Source organism: Zalophus californianus, chromosome 9, assembly GCF_009762305.2.
Source record: "Zalophus californianus isolate mZalCal1 chromosome 9, mZalCal1.pri.v2, whole genome shotgun sequence".
Classification (NCBI taxonomy): Eukaryota; Metazoa; Chordata; class Mammalia; order Carnivora; family Otariidae; genus Zalophus; species Zalophus californianus.
The window spans coordinates 120,318,204-120,336,061 of record NC_045603.1 but is presented as its reverse complement, the minus strand read 5'-3'; the positions used below and the strand labels follow the sequence as shown (position 1 = coordinate 120,336,061).

Sequence of the window (17,858 nt, the reverse complement as noted above, 5' to 3'; positions counted from 1 at the left end):
TTTTCCTCCCAGCTGACTTCTTCTCTTACGTTTTCCTGAAGTCCCAGTCGACAAGTTATGCTTAGTTTTACTGGCTTTTAATTGTTAGACTTCAAAATATGGGTCAGTTGAAGAACTGAATAAAATTGGTGTTTTGTTAGTAGGGAAGAACGGTAGAATGGTTTTGGGGTGGTAACCCGCCGACTCTGTCAGATTTTGCCTACTGAAGTTCACTGCTCCAGACTAATTTTTAAATTTGTTTCTTGACTGGAATCTGGTACCTTTTAGATAATGGATTTTGGGCCCCACACTCTCTCAGCACGGACTTGAGTTTCTGGTTTTTCTAGAGGGATCCCTCTCCTGATGTCCAGAACTGGCATCTCACTTCAGTGCAGTTTCTCTAGTCTTACTGGTCTAGGCCATGTTTTTCTCTAATAAATTCCCCTTTGGTTGTATAATAGGCCCTTAACAGCTCCTGTCCTCGTGCAGGGAACACAGTTAGAAATTGTTTTGTCTGTGTGTCTAGGGTCTGGGCTAGTGTCATAGTCAGTTCCAATCTCTAGGGGTACATATTAGATCTGATACCTTCATTGACTGCCTCAGCTTCAACTAATGTTCATCTTTTTAGCTTTTCTTTTTTATTTCTGCTGCCTGGAAATTAACCTTTATGTACATAGTTAAAAATTGCCTTCAAAGTTATTTATCTTCGATTTCTGAGTGCAAGAGGCAGTTGCAGTTTTAAAATTTCATAATTTTTGGGCGCCTGGGTGGCTCAGTTGGTTAAGCAACTGCCTTCAGCTCTGGTCATGGTCCCAGGGTCCTGGGATCGAGCCCCGCATCGGGCTCCCTGCTCGGCGGGAAGCCTGCTTCTCCCTCTCCCACTCCCCCTGCTTGTGTTCCCTCTCTCTCTGTCTCTCTCTGTCAATTAACTAAATAAATAAAAAAATAAAATTTCATAATTTTATTTCTATACAAGCTGTTTAGCTTGCATACTTTAAATGGAATGCCTTCAGAGTTAAACATCTGCTAGCATTTTTTTCTCCTATTGCTGATTCATATTTAATATTTGCCTTTGTAGCTTTAAAAGAGGTGCTTTAGAAAGTCAACAGATTTAGTGCTTACCACCATAGATAAAATAGTAAATGGCCAATTTCTGTTGTCTCTCTTGATTCTTCTTTTACTATGAGAAAAGCCTAGTATGTCTGACATGAAGTACGTGCTTAATACTTGTTTTATTCTTTTCTAACCTGCCTATGTAACTAGTAAGAAAAATGAAATCATAGGAATGTATTGATACCTTGCCCAGCATATGGTATCTATTTATTCCTTTTTTTTAGATTAGATTTAATTTTTTTTTAAGATATAATTTCTATGTTTATCAAAGTGATAAATGCATAGTCAAAGTCAGGTATTACTGAAAACTTCTCTCACACAAATCAAGCAGTACCTTGCTGCTTGAACCCTAATCTCATTTTTCAGAAGCAGCCTCTTTTGGCTGCTCCTTCTGGTATTTACTTGCATATTTTTTTTTTTTTAAGATTATTTATTTTTTAGAGAGAGCACAAGCAGGTGGAGTAGCAGGGAGAGGGAGAAGCAGGCTCCCCACTGAGCAGGGAGCCTGACATGGGGCTTGATCCCAGGACCCTGAGATTATGACCTAAGCTGAAGGCAGATACTTAACCAACTGAATCACCCAGGCGCCCCTGAAGTTTGTTTTTCTTAGTAATCTCCAAACCTGGCATGGAGTTTGAGCTCAATCCCAGGATTAAGAGTTGTGTGCTCTACCAACTGAGCCGGCCAGGCGCCCCTATAAGCAGCTTTTCTTGACATATCAGTTTTAGTAGTTGCCTTTCAGTATATCACAAATTTTCATTGAATCAGTGGTGTTAAACAGTAATATTTACACTATTATTACTATTTAAATATTTAGTTTATTTGTGAGCCAAAAGTATACTGATTGTTTTTTGGTATTTTTTTTAGTTCCCTGGGATTAATAATCTATTTTCATTTTCTTTGTATTCTTTTTTTTTAATACTTTTAAGATTTTATTTATTTTTTAAGATTTTATTTGTCAGAGAGAGAGCGAGAGCATGAGCGAGCCCAAGCAGGGGGAGTGGCAGGCAGAGGGAGAAGCAGGCTCCCCATTGAGCAGGGAGCCCAGTGTGGGACTTGATCCCCGGCCCTGGGACCATGACCTGAGCCAAAGGCAGATGCTCAACCGACTGAGCCACCCAGGCATCTTCTTATATTCTTTATTTAAGGCTAAATCTTTGTATATCGTCTAATTGCTGCTTCATATAATCTTCCAAATGATTGGGTGCCTAGGTGGCTCAGTCGTTAGGCATCTGCCTTCGGCTCAGATCATGATCCCAGGGCCCTGGGATTGAGCCCCGTGTCGGGCTCCCCACTCAGCAGGGAGCCTGCTTCTCCCTCTCCCTCTCCCTGCTGCTCCCCCTACTTGTGGTTACTCTGTCTCTGTCAAATAAATAAATAAAATCTTAAAAAAAAAAATCTCCCGGGCGCCTGGGTGGCTCAATTGGTTAAGCGACTGCCTTCAGCTCAGGTCATGATCCTGGAGTCCCAGAGTCGAGTCCCGCATCGGGCTCCCCGCTCAGTGGGGAGTCTGCTTCTCCCTCTGACTCTTCCCCCTCTCATGTGCTCTCTCTCTCTCTCTCAAATAAATGAATAAAATCTTTAAAAAAAAAAACCTCCCAACTGATTAATGAATCAGGTAGTCTATTAATAAAATTTGCAATTAATTCCTTTTCCTTTTCCTCTCTCCCTTTTTTCTCCTCCTCTCTTTCCATCTTCTTCCCCTCTCCCTCTGTCCTTCTCTCTTCTTCCCTCTTCTCTCCCTTCTGTCTCCTCCTCTCCCTCCTCTTCCATTTTTCCTTCTTCCTCCTTTCCTTTTTAAACTAGTAGACCTTCTGGGTACCATCTCCCTGCTGTCATTTGGGCTGGTTTCTCTTTAGGCCTGGATCTTTCCCTCACTATCGTCTTGGGGGAGTTTCTTTATTTCTTGCTTATTTTGGATTCTGTTTTATAACGCTTCATTCCCCCGTTTCATCTTTAATGGTTTATTTTCTTGTTTTAGTGGGCACCTCTAGTAGCTTCATAGGAAATAGTGTGTGAGAAATAATTTTTTAAAGGTTTTGCATGTTTGATAAAATTGGTAGCTTTACCATCTTGAATGGTAGTTTGGCTGACTGTAGAATTCTTGGTTGGAAATCTTTTTTTTTTAAGATTTTATTAATGTATTTGAGAGACAGCCTGGAGGGAGAGTGCATGAGCAGTGGGGGAGGGGCAGAGGGAGAGGGAGAAGCAGGCTCTCCACTGAGCAGGGCCCTGGGATCATGACCTGAGCCGAAGGCAGATGCTTAACTGACTGAGCCACCCAGGTGCCCCTGGAAATCATTTTCTTTCAGAATTTTGGTGATTTGCTTTTTAGGTTCAGTGTTTCTGTTAGAGATCCAGTAAAGTTCTGATTTCTAATACTTTGTATTGTATATGATTGTTTTCTCTGGATTTTGTGGTTTTTTTTTTTTTTTTAATCCAGGTTATTTCTGATATTTTTCATGGTAGCATGTTTCCCCTCACTCATTGTACAGGGCACACAGTAGCCCTTTTGATTTGGCAGATCATGTTAGGGAACATAAGTTCAGTTAATGGTAAAATTATTTTGATTATTTCTTTGATGATTTGCTTAGTTCTGTTACTCTTTTTCTGTATGGTTTTTTATTTGGATATTGGAATTTTGAACTAATTTTCCAATTTTTAATATTTTGTGTTTAAATTATCTGGTTTTTTTTTCCCACTTTCTGAGGCAGTTCCTTACTTTGTCTTCTAACCCCCTTCACTTAAATTTCTAGTCTATTATACTCTATGTTCTTTATTTTTTACATTTGTTTTTATTTCTTGGATACAGTATCTTTTTTTTTTTTAATTGAAGTGTAGTTGACGCATACTGTTAGATTATTTTCCGAGGTACAGCGTAGTGATTCCACAATTCTCTGTGGTGTGCTGTGCTCCTCCCGAGTATTAGCTATCATCTGTCACTGTATATAACACTGTTACACAGTCACTGCCTGTATTCCTTATGATGTACCTTTTCGTCCTTGTGACTTATTCATTCCAAACTAGAGGCCTGTATCTCCTACTCCCGCATCACCCATTTTGCCCATTCCCTCAGGCAACCACCAGTTTTTGGATTTATGGGTTTGTTTTGCTTATTTTCTTTGTTCATTTGTTGTATGATATTTGTCTTTTTCTGACTTATTTCACTTAACATAATACTCTCTAGATCCATCCCTGTTTTGGCAAATGGCAAGATCTCATTCTTTTTTTATGGCTCAGTTATACTTCATTGTGTGTTTGTGTGTACGCACACTACATGTTCTTTATTCATTCATTTATCCATGGACACTTGAATTGATTCTATATCTTGGTTATTGTAAATAATGTTGCAATAAACATAAAGGTGCATATATTTTTTTGGATTCGTGTTTTCATTTTCTCTTGGTAAATATTCAATAGTGGAATTATTGGATTGTATGCTAATCTTTTTTTTTTTTTTAAAGATTTTATTTATTTATTTTGAGAGAGAAGAGCATATGCTCAGGTTGGGGGAGGGATAGAGAGGGGAGAGAATCTCAAGCAGATTTCCCTCTAAGTGTGGAGCCTGACGCAGGGCTTGATGTCATGACTGTGATATTGTGACCTGAGCTGAAATCAAGAGTCAGATGCCAGGTGCCCCATGGTAATCTATTTTTAATTTTCGAGGAACTTCCATTTTGTTTTCCACAGTGGTTGCACCAATTTATTCTCCCACCAGCCATGCACAAGTTTTCCCTTTACTCCATATCCTTGTCAGCACTTGTTAGTTCTTGTGTTTTTGATACTAGCCATTCTGACTAGTGTAAAGTGATAATCTCATTGTGGTTTTAATTTGCATTTCCCTGATGATGAGTGATGTTGAGCATCTTTTCATGTGTTTGTTGGCCATCTGTATGTCTTATTTGGAAAAATATCTATTTCAGGTACTATTTATTTATTTATATTTTAGGGGCATATATTTAGGGGCACCCAGATGCCCCTAAAAGTAAAATCTTTAAAAAAAATAATAAAAAAAAATGGGTGGGGTGCCTTGGTGGCTTAGTTGGTTAAGCATCTGTCTTTGGCTCAGGTCATGGTCCTGGGGTCCTGCGATTAAGCCTGGCATTGGGTTCTCTGCTCGGTGGGGAGTCTGCTTCTCATTCTCTTTCTGTGTTGGCATGCTCTCTCTCTCTCTCGCTCATCCACTCTTGCTTTCAAATAAATAAAAATCTTAAAATTTTTATTTTTTTTTAAAGATTTTATTTATTTATTTGACAGAGAAAGAGCAGGAGAGCACAGGCAGGGGGATCGAAGAGAGGGAGAAGCAGGCTTCCCAATGAGCAGGGAGCCCAATGCGGGGCTCGATCCCAGGACCCTGGGATTATGACCGAAGCTGAAGGCAGTCCCTTAACCAACTGAACCACCCCAGGTGCCCCAAAAAAGATTTTATTAATTTCTGTACCCACTGTGGGGCTTGAACTCTAGACCCTGAGATCAAGAGTTGCACACTCCACTGACTGAACCACCCAGGTGCCCCCGGCTCTGCTCTTTCTTTTTCCCCCCTGCTCATTTTTTTTTTTTTTTAAAGATTTTATTTATTTATTTGACAGAGCGACAGCGAGAGAGGGAACACAAGCAAGAGTGTGAGTGGGAGAAGCAGGCTTCCCGTGGAGCAGGGAGCCCGATGTGGGGCTTGATCCCAGAACGCCTGGATCATGACCTGAGCCGTAGGCAGACGCTTAACGACTGAGCCACCCAGGCGCCCCTCCCTGCTCATTTTTTAATTGGATATTTTGGTGTTGAGTTGTAAAAGTTCTTTTTTTTTAAAAGATTTTATTTATTTATTCATGAAAGACAGAGAGAGCGAGAGAGAGGCAGAGGGAGAAGCAGGCTCCCAAGGAGCAGGGAGCCCGACGCGAGACTCCGACCCCAGGACCCTGGGATCATGAGAGCCGAAGGCAGACGCTTAACCATCTGAGCCACCCAGGCGCCCAATTTTGTATATCTTTTTTATTTATTTTTTTATCTTTTTTTTAATTTTTATTTTTTATTTTTTTAAGTAGGTTCCACACTCAATATGGGCCTTAAACTCATAACCCTGAGATTGTCACATGCTCCATCTACTGAGCCAGCCAGGTGCCCCTATTTTTTATGTATTTATATATTTATATATTTTATATATTTAGAATATTAATCCCTTATCAGATACATCATTTGCATATATTTTCTCCCATTCAGTGGGTTGCCTTTTCATTTTGTTGAGGGTTTTCTTTGCTGTGCAAAAGCATTTTATTTTGATGTAGTCCAGTGATTTATTTTTGCTTTTGTTTCGCTTGCCTGAGGAGACATATCTAGAGAAATGTTTCTATGGCTTATGTCAAAGATTTTAACTGCCAATGTTTTCTTCTAAGAGTTTTCTGGTGTCAGGCCTCACATTGAGGTCTTTAATCAATTTTGAGTTTATTTTTGTGTGTGACTAAGAATGTGGTCCAGGTTTGTTCTTTTGCATGTTGCTGTCCGGTTTTCCCAGCACCCTTTGTTGAAGAGTCTGTCTTTTCCCCATTGTATATTCTTGCTTCTTTTGTTGTAGGTTAATTGACCATAAAAGTGTGGGGTTATTTCTGAGCTCTCTGTTCTGTTCCACTGATCTGTGTGTTTTTGTGCCAGTACCATACTGTTTTGATTATTATAGCATTGTATATCTTAAAATCTGGGATTGTGATACCTCCAGCTTTGGTCTTCTTTCCCAAGATTGCTTTGGCCATTTGGAGTCTTGTGGTTCCGTACAAATTTTAGTTTTATTGTAGTTATGTGAAACATGTTGCTATTTTTGTCAGGAATTGTGGCCTGCTTTGGGTAGTAAGGATATTTTAACAATATTGGTTCTTCCATTCCATGAATATGGAATATCTTTTGCATGCTATTTTTCTCTTAACTGTGAGGATATTAGTCAGAAGGTTTGTTTGTTTTGTTTTGTCTCAGTTTTCTGAAGTTTTCGTCTGCTCCTGGGACTCCTTTCCTCAGAATTCCTTGTATCATTGTTTTGGCATGTCTTGTTAGAGACCTAGTTTAAAAATGTGGTGACTCTTAGCCACCTATTTGAATTTAAGACAAACTCCTAATGAGTTGATTGGAAGCTCTGTGTGTGTGGGCAGGGATTGTTGCTGATTGGCTTCGTTATAGGTGATCTAACTGGATTCTTTTATTAAGAGACCACCAGCTGGTTAGCTTATTGAGAGGGAAATCTTCCAGTCATCTGTTTTGGATGACAAACCTGGTTATTCAATATTCTTTGAGCTAGATGTTTGCTGGAATTTCACTATTTACAGTTAGATTTTTAGTTAATTCTTTTTGAATTTTCCCATAGATTCTACTTTCCCTTTACATTTTTCACCTTTCATTTTTTGTCTTTTCTCTTTCATTAGCAAGCTTCCTGGAAGAATAAAGCTGTAGTTGATAACTCCGCTTCAGTTGTCTTCTATAGGCTAGCCTCTTAGTTGTGCGTAATGATTGAGATACAACTTAATTGTCATTTTAAGCAATAGCATATGAAATCTGCATTTGCTATAATATTCTCATCATGGACACTTGTCCATTTTTTCTTTCAGTGACCCTTGTATAGAAGTCCATGTACTAGAAATTCTTTTAATAATTTAGCTTCAGGAAAATTGACTCCTGGTATATTTCCTCCTTTTTGCTAGCTCCTGGATATGCATTCTGTTTTTCTTTTTGTTCTGGCTATCAGGCAGCCTAGAACCAAATCTGGTCTTTAGTTATATCAGTTGTATTAATCTGATTACTAGTATATTTATTTCTTCCTCCTCCTCCTGTGGGGTTTAGGACTTCACCTCTTATCTCTGTTTCTCTGCGTGTTGATTTCATTCTCTCATACTACAGACTCTACTTCATGAGGCTGGAACCATGACTGCTGGCAGCTCTTGGCTCTCATCTTCCCAGCCCCTTCTACCAGAAGAAGGGGCTCTCTTGAAGAATCCTGGGAAGGACTCTGATTGGCCTGTCTTGGATCATGTACCTACCATCCCTGTGGCTGGAGTGGGGAGGGTACTATGAATGGCAACCCTCACTAGAGCTACATAGTTGGAGTCAGGGGTAAGAGCAGTTTCCCTAAATCAGGGGGATGTCCTTCATACTGGCTTTCAATGTTCATTTTTCTACTTTTTGTTGTTATAATACAGGTTGTTTATCTGGAGGCTGCCTCAAATCCTTTTCTGAAAAAAGTTTGGGTGTAAATAAGTGCATAAGATGTCACAAACTCCTGTCATTCACCTTTGATACCATTACATTTGGCTCTTAAGTCCACCACCATTGATTCTGCTGTTTAATGGGCAGATCCAAAATTTTTTCAATTTTCATTCTATTTGATCCACTTTCAGCATTTAAAGCTGTGATTACTCCATTGCTCTGTGATCACTAGTGCCATTGCAAAAACTGTGATCACTCCATTGCAACTCTCTCTTCTTATGACTTTTGGGAAGCTCCTTTCTTCTCTTAACTCTTTAAACATTTCCTTTTGATTTCCTGTTTGGCATTACTTCCTTAAAATCTAAGTTACATGATTGCTTTTCTCGCTTGTTTATTTGATTACTCTATGAAAACTTATGCATGCTTGGGGATCTTTTAAGCATCAATATCACCTAAACAATTTTATTCCAGCCTTCAGATCCATATTTGCAATTACCTTCTGGATATCTCTATTTAGGTATCTTAGGCATCTTAAATTTTATTTCTCTACCACTGTAGTTACTGGCATAATTTAAGCTTTAATTTTTTTGTCTAGATTATTATAACAGCTTAAATTAACTTATTTAGTTTTTGGTAAGGCAATACATTGAAATGGTTAAAAAAAAAAGATAAATAGTGGGGTGCCTGGGTAGCTCAGTCAGTTAAGCGTCTGACTTCAGCTCAGGTCATGATCTCAGGGTCCTGGGATCAAGCTCACCATCAGGTTCCCTGCTCAGCAGGGAGTCTCCCTCTCCATCTCTCCCCCGCCTGCCTTCCCTTCCCCTGCTTGTGCTGCTCTCTCTCAAATAAAGTCTTAAAAAAAAAAAAAAAAGATAAAACAGTAGGTGTGCCTGGTTCGGCTCAGTTGGTGGAGCTTGAGACTGTTGATCTTGGAGTTGTGAGTTCAAGCCCCACATGGGGTGTAGAGATTACTTAAAAATAAAATCTTTGAAAAAACAGAACAAAAGATAAACAGGGAAAGTTTTTCCTCCTAAACCTTTTATTTGCCTAGGTTTGCTTCCAAACTTCCCATTGTTACTATTTTTTTATTCATTTTCCTAGTTTATATATGTGTGTGCTTTACATATATAGAGTCTTGTTTTTATTCCTTTTGTATAAAATGTAGCACATTACACATACTTATGGGAACTTCTCCCCTTTTCAGTACAGTCCACCTCTGTTTCAAGATCATCTCCTACAAAGCAAATATGGTTGTTTTCAGTTTCCTATAGTGTTTCCTAACTGTTCGTGGAGGGAGACTTCCTTTTTCTGGTCCATAGTATTTTTACTAAAAGGATTGTACTTCACAGTTACACTTTTTTTTAAAGATTTTATTTATTTGACAGAGAGACAGCGAGAGAGGGAACACAAGCAGGGGGAGAGGGAGAAGCAGGCTTCCCGCTGAGCAGGGAGCCCAATGCGGGGCTCGATCCCAGGATGCTGGGATCATGACCTGAGCTGAAGGCAGATGCTTAACCGACTGAGCCACCCAGGCGCCCCACACTTTTTTTTTTTTAAAAGGTTTGAACTCACGACCCCAAGTTGCATGCTTTATCAACTGAGCCGATCAGGCACCCCTGACACAGTTAATTTATGCATGGAATATGGCTGGGTAAACACCCTTCCCCAATGCCCCTATCCCCAGCAATAATAAAAGTCTGGGGGCTCCTGGCTAGCTTGGTTGGTAGAGTATTGCAATTCTTGATCTCAGGCTCATGAGCTTGAGCCCCATGTTGGTGCAGAGTTTACTTAAAAAAGTCTACTTCTGCAGTTACGCAGTAGGGCCAGAAAGTTATGGTATTATGGGGCACCTAGCTGGCTCAGTTGAAAGAGCATGCAGCTCTTGATTTTGGGGTCATGAGTTTGAGCCCCATGTTGGGTGTAGAGATTACTTAAACTAAAAAAGAAAAAAAAAGTGAGGGAATTGTTCTGGAGCCAGCTAGAGATTATAGCTGCCCTAACAAGATGTAAACTCTTCTTTCCTCATTTGTATTGTTCTTACCTCTCTTATTAATCACTTTTTCTAGTCTGTCCTTTACATAGCTATGAGCAGACAAATAACTCCAAAAGATGACTTTCTATGTGTTATTCTCAGTTGCCATCAGTGCTTTTCTGTTCTCTAAGTCCCAAAGTGCAAAGTATTATTCTCTGTCTTAAGAAAATTTGCTCTGATTTTTGTATACTAAGTGCAGGCATGCTTATTTTTGGATAATTGGGGAAAGGAAGATAAGTAGAGAAAATCCATAATTTCACCTGGAGACATTCAGGCAGTACAGTAGTAATGTTAAGATCACAGGCTTGGAGTCAGATGGACTAGATCTGTGACTGGGCAAGTTTATCTTCTAGGCCTCAGTTTCCTCCTCTGCAGAATAGCATGAAGCTCTGTTTATGTGCTAAGTTCAGGTGCTTTATATGAAGGAATATATTATTTTACTCTCTCAACAGGACCATGTAATAGGTACTGTTTTTATGTCTTGTTTTTAAATGATGAGGCAACTTGGGGCCTAGTGAGGTTTAGTAATTTGTTCGGTGAGTACACCAGGTTTTGAACCCTGGGAACTCCAGAAATGATGGTTTTAAGTGCTGCACTACAGATTCTAGTTCAAGCAGGTAACCAGAAGTGTTATTACATATGTATATGTGAACATCTTCATCTTGATGTTATTTTAGAACAGGAGAAAAATGAAATAGCCTCAGTGTGGTACAGTTGACCCTTGAGCAATGGGTTTCAATTGTCTGGTCCACTTATACTTGGACTTTTTAAATAAATACAGTACTATAAATGTATTTTTTTCCCCTTATGCTTTTCTTTCCTTTTTTTTTTAAAGGTAGGCTCCAGCGTGGAGCCAAATGCGGGGCTTGAACTCAGGACCTGAGTCAGACACTTAACTGACTGAGCCACTTAGGCACCCCTCCTTACACTTGTCTTAATATTTCTTTTTTCTAACTTTATTGTAAGAATACAGTATTTAATACATATAAAATATATGTTGACTATTCTGGTAAGGTTTCCAGTCAACAGTAGGCTATTACTAGTTAAGTTCTTGGGGAATTCAGAAGTTTGGGTGTGGATTTTTGACTCTTGTGGAGTTGGCACCTATAACCTCCATGTTGTTCAAGGGTCACCTGTATATTATTAGTTATAAGGACAATTTCCTTCATGGTTGGATTTTTCCCTGAGGTTTTTTAGTTTCTGCCATTGTATGTGTATATTTTAACCTCTTTTTTTTTTTTAAAGATTTTATTTATTTATTTGAGAGAGAGAGCATGAGAGGGGGGAGAGTCAGAGGGAGAAGCAGACTCCCCGCTGAGCAGGGAGCCCGATGCGGGGCTCGATCCCGGGACTCCAGGATCATGACCTGAGCCGAAGGCAGTCGCTTAACCAACGGAGCCACCCAGGCGCCCTTATTTTAACTTGTTCCTACTTCATTTCCTTTGTCATTAAAGTTAGGAAGGAGAAATTTAAATGAGCTGTATCTCTGCAAAAGTTTTGTTTTACTTCAACATTCCAGAAGTTTTTTTTTTTTTTTTTTAAGAGAAGGAGGTGGGAAGGGACAGAGGGCCAGGGGAAAGAGAGACTCTTAAGCAGGCTCCATGCCCAGCAGGGATCCTGACCTCGCAACCCTGAGATCATGACCTGAACTGAAATCAAGAGTCAGATGCTTAGCGGACTGAGCCACCCAGGTGCGCCCAGTTTTTTTTATCTTCACTTTTTTGGCAACATATTATTCATTTTATGGATGTTTGACTGCTTTTGGTAACTGATTTTTTTAGGAAGTGTTGAGTTTTCTCTCTGAAACACACTCTATCCTCTGGTCATCTTTGATATATGGATAACATGTTGAAGTATGTTTCTTTTGTCATTTGAAGGCATATATTATAGGCCTTAAGAGGATTAAGATTTCACTCTTATCCAAACAAACACTTTTCATTTCTTTGGACCAACCTTATGCATTTTATTTGTTTAAAGATTTTATTTATTTATTTTATTTGAGAGAGTGCATGAGTGGGAAGGAGGGACAGAGGGAAATGGAGAGAATATCAAGCAGACTCCATGCTGAGTGTGGAGCCCAGCATGGGGCTTGATCTCATGATGCTGGGATCCTGACCTGAGCTGAAACCCAAGAGTTGGATGCTTAACTGACTGAGCCACTCAGGCACCCCAGTCTTATGCATTTTAATTTGTGTGTGTGTGTGTGTGTGTGTGTGTGTAGGATTTTAACTTATTTTTAGTTGTAAGACATAAGATTCAAAGAAAAGGGAGTATAGCCAGTAGATGGACAATTAAAATGAAGTAAGAAAATGAATATCCATGTACTCATCAACCAAGCTTATTAAGAAGAACATTGTGCATACCTTTGACCTCTGTGTGCCTCTCTCTGATCACATTTTCCACTTCCTCCAAAGGAAACACTTTGAGTTTTGTATTGTTCTTTTCTTTCGTTTTCTTTTTTAAATTTTTCTTTATTTTTTAAAAAGATTTTATTTATTTTTTATTTTTATTTATTTATTTATTTTTAAGATTTTATTTATTTATTTGACAGAGAGAGAACACAAGCGGGGGGAGCAGGAAAGGGAGAAGCAGGCTTCCCGCTGAGCAGGGAGCCCGATGTGGGGCTCGATCCCAGGACCCTGAGATCATGACCTGAGCCGAAGGCAGACGCTTAACGACTGAGCCACCCAGGTGCCTCAAGATTTTATTTATTTGAGAGAGAGAGCATGAGTGGTGGGGAGAGGCAGAGGGAGAAGCAGACTCCCCGCTGAGCAGGGAGCCCGATGTGGGGCTTGATCCCAGGACCCTGAGATCATGACCTGAGCTGAAGGCAGATGATTAACCAACTGAGCCACCCAGGCCCCCCTCTTCAGCTTTATTTCTCCACAACATATTATTAGTTGTGACAGTTATAATTTTATGTAAATAGAATAATACTTTAATGATTTTTTTTTTTTATTCACAGTGTATTTTTGAGATTTATCTATTTGGTGCATGTAGCTATAGTTGATTCATTTTCATTGTTGTATAATATTTCAGGATGTGAATTATGTACTATCTATGCTGCTCTTGACAGACATACAGATTTTTGTCAAGTGTTTTGCATTATGAAAACTATTGTGAATATTTTTGTATGTGTGCAGGAATTTCTTTAGCTCACTACTCTTCAAACTGCTGGGTGTGCTCCAAAAAGGGTCATAAAATCAGATTGGTAGGGAGCAACCAACATTAAAGAATGAACTAGAACAGAAGAAAATTCACTGCATTTTCAGTATCCTATATATGTATACAAGTTTCAAATATGAAACATATATACACATATTTTTTTTAAGATTTTATTTATTTATTTGACAGAGAGAGACACAGCGAGAGAGGGAGTGGGAGAGGGAGAAGCAGGCTTCCCGCGGAGCAGGGAGCCTGATGCGGGACTCGATCCCAGGACCTTGGGATCATGACCTGAGCCGAAGGCAGACGCATAACGACTGAACCACGCAGGTGCCCCAAAACATATTTCTTAAAGTGGTTCATGGTCAGAAAAGTTTTAGAAACCCTGCTCCAGGTATATACTTAGAAGTGGAGGTGTGATGCTATCAGGAAGGCCAGTTCATTTTCAGAAGTGGTTTACTTTCCCAGCATTGAATGGTTTCTTTTTTCTACCAGTGCTTAACCAGAGCTTAGTATGCTAGTCTTTTCAACTAGTCATTTTGGTAGTTGTATGGTAGTATCTCATTGTGGTTCTAATTTGCCATTTTCTGATTACTAATGACAGTAAGTCCCTTTTTGTATATTTGTAGGCCATATGGCTTTTCTCACTTGTAACTTGCATATGGCTTCTCCATGTTAGTGGTTCATTTATTTTAGCGTTCTTAAAAAATTGATTTTCTTTGTAAATAAGAGAACTGATGCCCCTCTCTTGGCCTGTTTGGGGAATCAAACCTGAGACGGTGGTGATGTTAGTGCCACATTCTGACCAAAGAAGCTAACCAGCCACCTGGCTGGCCCTTTCATTTATTTTATTCTTTTAAGGAAAAGTTCTTAATTTCAATGTAGTAAAAAATTTTCAGTTTTTTCTTTCTTTTGTGGTTAGTGCTTTTTGTGACCTGTTAAAGAAATCTTCCTAACTTGAGGTCCTGAAATTATTTTCCTATATAATCTTCTGAAGGGATGTTTTCTCCCTCCTCCTTACATTTAGTCTGTAACCAACTCATCTGAATTTCATTTTGTGTATAGGTAAAATGTGGGGAAATAACATATATGTTAACTTTTTCTTTTTGAGATTTATTTATTTATTTGAGAGAGGGAGAGAGTGTGCGAGCCGGGGCAGGGGCAGAGGGCTAGGGAGAGGGAATCTCAAGCAGACTCCGTGCTGAGGGCTGAGCTGGACTTGAGGCTCTAACCCACCATCCTGAGATCATGACTTGAAGTGACAGCAAGAGTCAGATGCTCAACAACTGAGCCATCCAGGCACCCCAGGAACATCCAGTTTTAACATTATTCTTCCCTCTTTTGCTGTACAGTGGTACTGTATCGTTAAATCAGCAGTTTCTGTATGTATAGATTTGATTCTGGGCTTTCTGTTCTGTTCTTTTGATTTGTCTTACTTTTGTGTCAGCACCACAATTCCAAAAATTACTCTAGCTTTATAAGTCTGTATATGAGATATCAGATAAAATCAGTCCTTCCCTCTTCTCTTTTGCATCTACTTTTTTTAAATAAAGATTTTATTTATGTATTTGACAGAGACACAGTGAGAGAGGGAACACAAGTTGGGGGGGGAGTAGGAGAGGGAGAAGCAGGCTTCCTGCTGAGCAGGGAGCCCAATGCGGGGCTTGATCCCAGGACCCCGGGGTCATGACCTGAGCCGAAGGCAGACGCTTAACCGACTGAACCACTCATGCGCTCCCAGCAACATTTGTTGAAAAGAATTGTTTTGGCTCTCTTGTTGAAAATCATTTGACTGGGGTACCTGGGTGGCTCAGTCGGTTAAACATCTGCCTTCGGCTCAGGTCATGGTCCCAGAGTCCTGGGATCGAGGCCTGCACTGGGCTCCCTGCTCTGCAGGGAGTTTGCTTCTCCCTCTTCTTCTGCAGCTTCCCCTGCTTGTGCTCTCTTGCTCTCTCGCTCTCTCTCTCTGTGTCAAATAAATAATAAAATACTAGAAAAAAAATCGTTCAACTGTGTATGTGAGGATTTATTTCTGGGCTCTCTGTTCTTTTCTTTTGCTCTATACATCTCCTAGTTATGCTAGTACCACACCATTTTGATTACTGTAGCTTTGTAGTAAGTTTTAAAATGAAGAAGTATGAGTTCCCCAACTTTGTTCTTTTTCAGTGTTGTTTTGGCTATTCATGGTCCCTTGAAATACAAATGAATTTTAGGAAAGTGTTTTTCTATTTCTACATGAAACATTGGATTTTTTTTTTTAAGGTTTTATTTATTTGTTAGAGTGAGAGAGCACACAGCAGGGGCAGTGGCAGGGAGAGCAAGGAACCGGATGTGGGACTCTATCCCAGGACTCTGGGATTATGACCCGAGCTGAAGGCAGCCGTTTAACTGACTGAGCCACCAAGGCGTCCCAAAATACTGGAATTTTTTTTTTTAAAGGTTTTATTTATTTATTCATGAGAGACAGAATGAGAGAGAGAGGCAGAGGGAGAATCAGGCTCCCCATGGAGCAGGGAGCCCGATGTGGGATTTGATCCCAGGACCCTGGGATCACGACCTGAAGTGAAGGCAGACCCTTAACCAACTGAGCCACCCAGGCACCCCCAAAATACTGGAATTTTGATAGATTGAATCTGTAGATTGCTCTGGATAATAAGGACATCTCAACAACATGGTCTTTCAATCCATGAGCATAGGATGTCTTTATGTTTGTACAGTCTTTACTTTTAGCCACATTTTGTAGTTTTCAGTGTACAAGTTCTTTGTCTCTCTGGATAAGTTTATTCCTAAAATTTTTTTTGACACTATTATGAATGTAGTTACTTATTTTTTAGTACACTCCACACCCAGTGTGGAGCCCAATGCGGGGCTTGAACTCATGACCCTGAGATCAAGACCTGTGCTGAGATCAAGAGTCAGACGCTTAACTGAGCCACCCAGGCCCCCTGATAAATGCAGTTGTATTGTTTTAAGTTTTTAAGTAATCTCTGTACCCAGCATTGGAGCTCAAACTCATGACCCCAAGATCAAGAGTCACGTGTTCTTCTGACTGAGCCAGGTGCCCCTGCAATTGTTGTCTTAATTTCCCATTCAGATTGTTCATTTACAGTTATTTTTTAATTAAGCCTTTTATGTAGAGTCACATGCAGGTGTAAGAAATAACACAAAGAGATCTTGTACACCATCTACTGAGTATCCCCAGTGTTAATTTCTTTAAGAACTATAGGATAGGTTATTGAAATTTATACAGTTAACAGAATAATTCCATCAGAATTCCATCAGAATAATTCCATCATGATGCCTTTTTTTTTTTTTCCATAGTGCCTTTTTTTATAGCTACACCTGCTTCATTGCTCCCTCCAGGCTTAGTTCCTGGTAAGCACTGATGTATCATCCAGTTCTGTTAATTTTGTCATTTCAGGGATGCTGTATAAATGGAAGCAAAAACCATGTAACTTTTTGAGTTTGGGTTTTTTTCTCACTCAACATGATTCTTTGGAGATTCATCCAGTTTGTTGAATATATCAGTAGCTCCGTTGCTTTTTATTGTTCAGTATGGTATGTTAATGGATATACCACAGCTTGTTTAATTATTCTGATGAAAGATGTTTCAGGTATTTACAGTTTGGGGCTAATATGAATAAAGCTAATATAACCATTCTTGTGTAGATTTCTATGGGAACATAGGTCTCTGTGTCTCTGGGATGAATGTCCAGTTGTACAATTGCTGAGTTGTATGGGGGCTTCATGTTTAGGTATTTAAAAGAAATTGCTAGGGTGCCTGAGTGGCTCAGTTCGTTAAGCGCCTGCCTTCGGCTCAGGTCATGATCTTGAGGCCCTGGGATCGAGTCCCGCTTTGTCCTGCTCAGCGGAGAGTCTGCTTCTCCCTCCTCCTCGCCCCCTGCTTGTGCACTTTCTCCCTCTCTCAAATAAATAAGTAAAATCTTGGAAAAAAAAAAAAAATTGCCAAAGCATTTTCCAGAGTGTACCATTTACATTTCTGCTAGAAATCTGAGCAAGCCAGTTTTTTGGCATCCTTACCAGCATGTGGCATTGTCACTGTTCTTTTTTTTTTCTTTTTGTCACTATTCTTTTTATTTAGTAATTTTGGTAGGTGTGTATTGATATATTGGATTTTAATTTGTATTTACCTAGTGGCTGATGATGTTGACCATCTTTTCATGTGCATATTTGCTATATGTATATCCTCTTTAGGTCAAATGTCTTACCCTCTTTTGGTCAAATGTTTATTTTTACTTTTGCCTATTTTCCAATTATTGTGAAGATTAATTAATTAATTAATTAAAAAGGTAATCTCTGTACCCAGCGTGGGGCTCAAACTCCTGATCCCATTATCAAGAGTTGCATGCTCCATCAACTGAGCCAG

The 17,858-nt window shown here is 39.6% G+C and overlaps 1 protein-coding gene across 13 annotated transcripts in view; it reads left to right on the top strand.

Annotated features, from left to right (window-relative positions):
- Window positions 1-17,858, top strand: part of MLLT10 (MLLT10 histone lysine methyltransferase DOT1L cofactor) — a 217,967-nt gene that overhangs the window by 16,498 nt on the left and 183,611 nt on the right. The gene's annotated exons all lie outside the window — the stretch shown is intronic.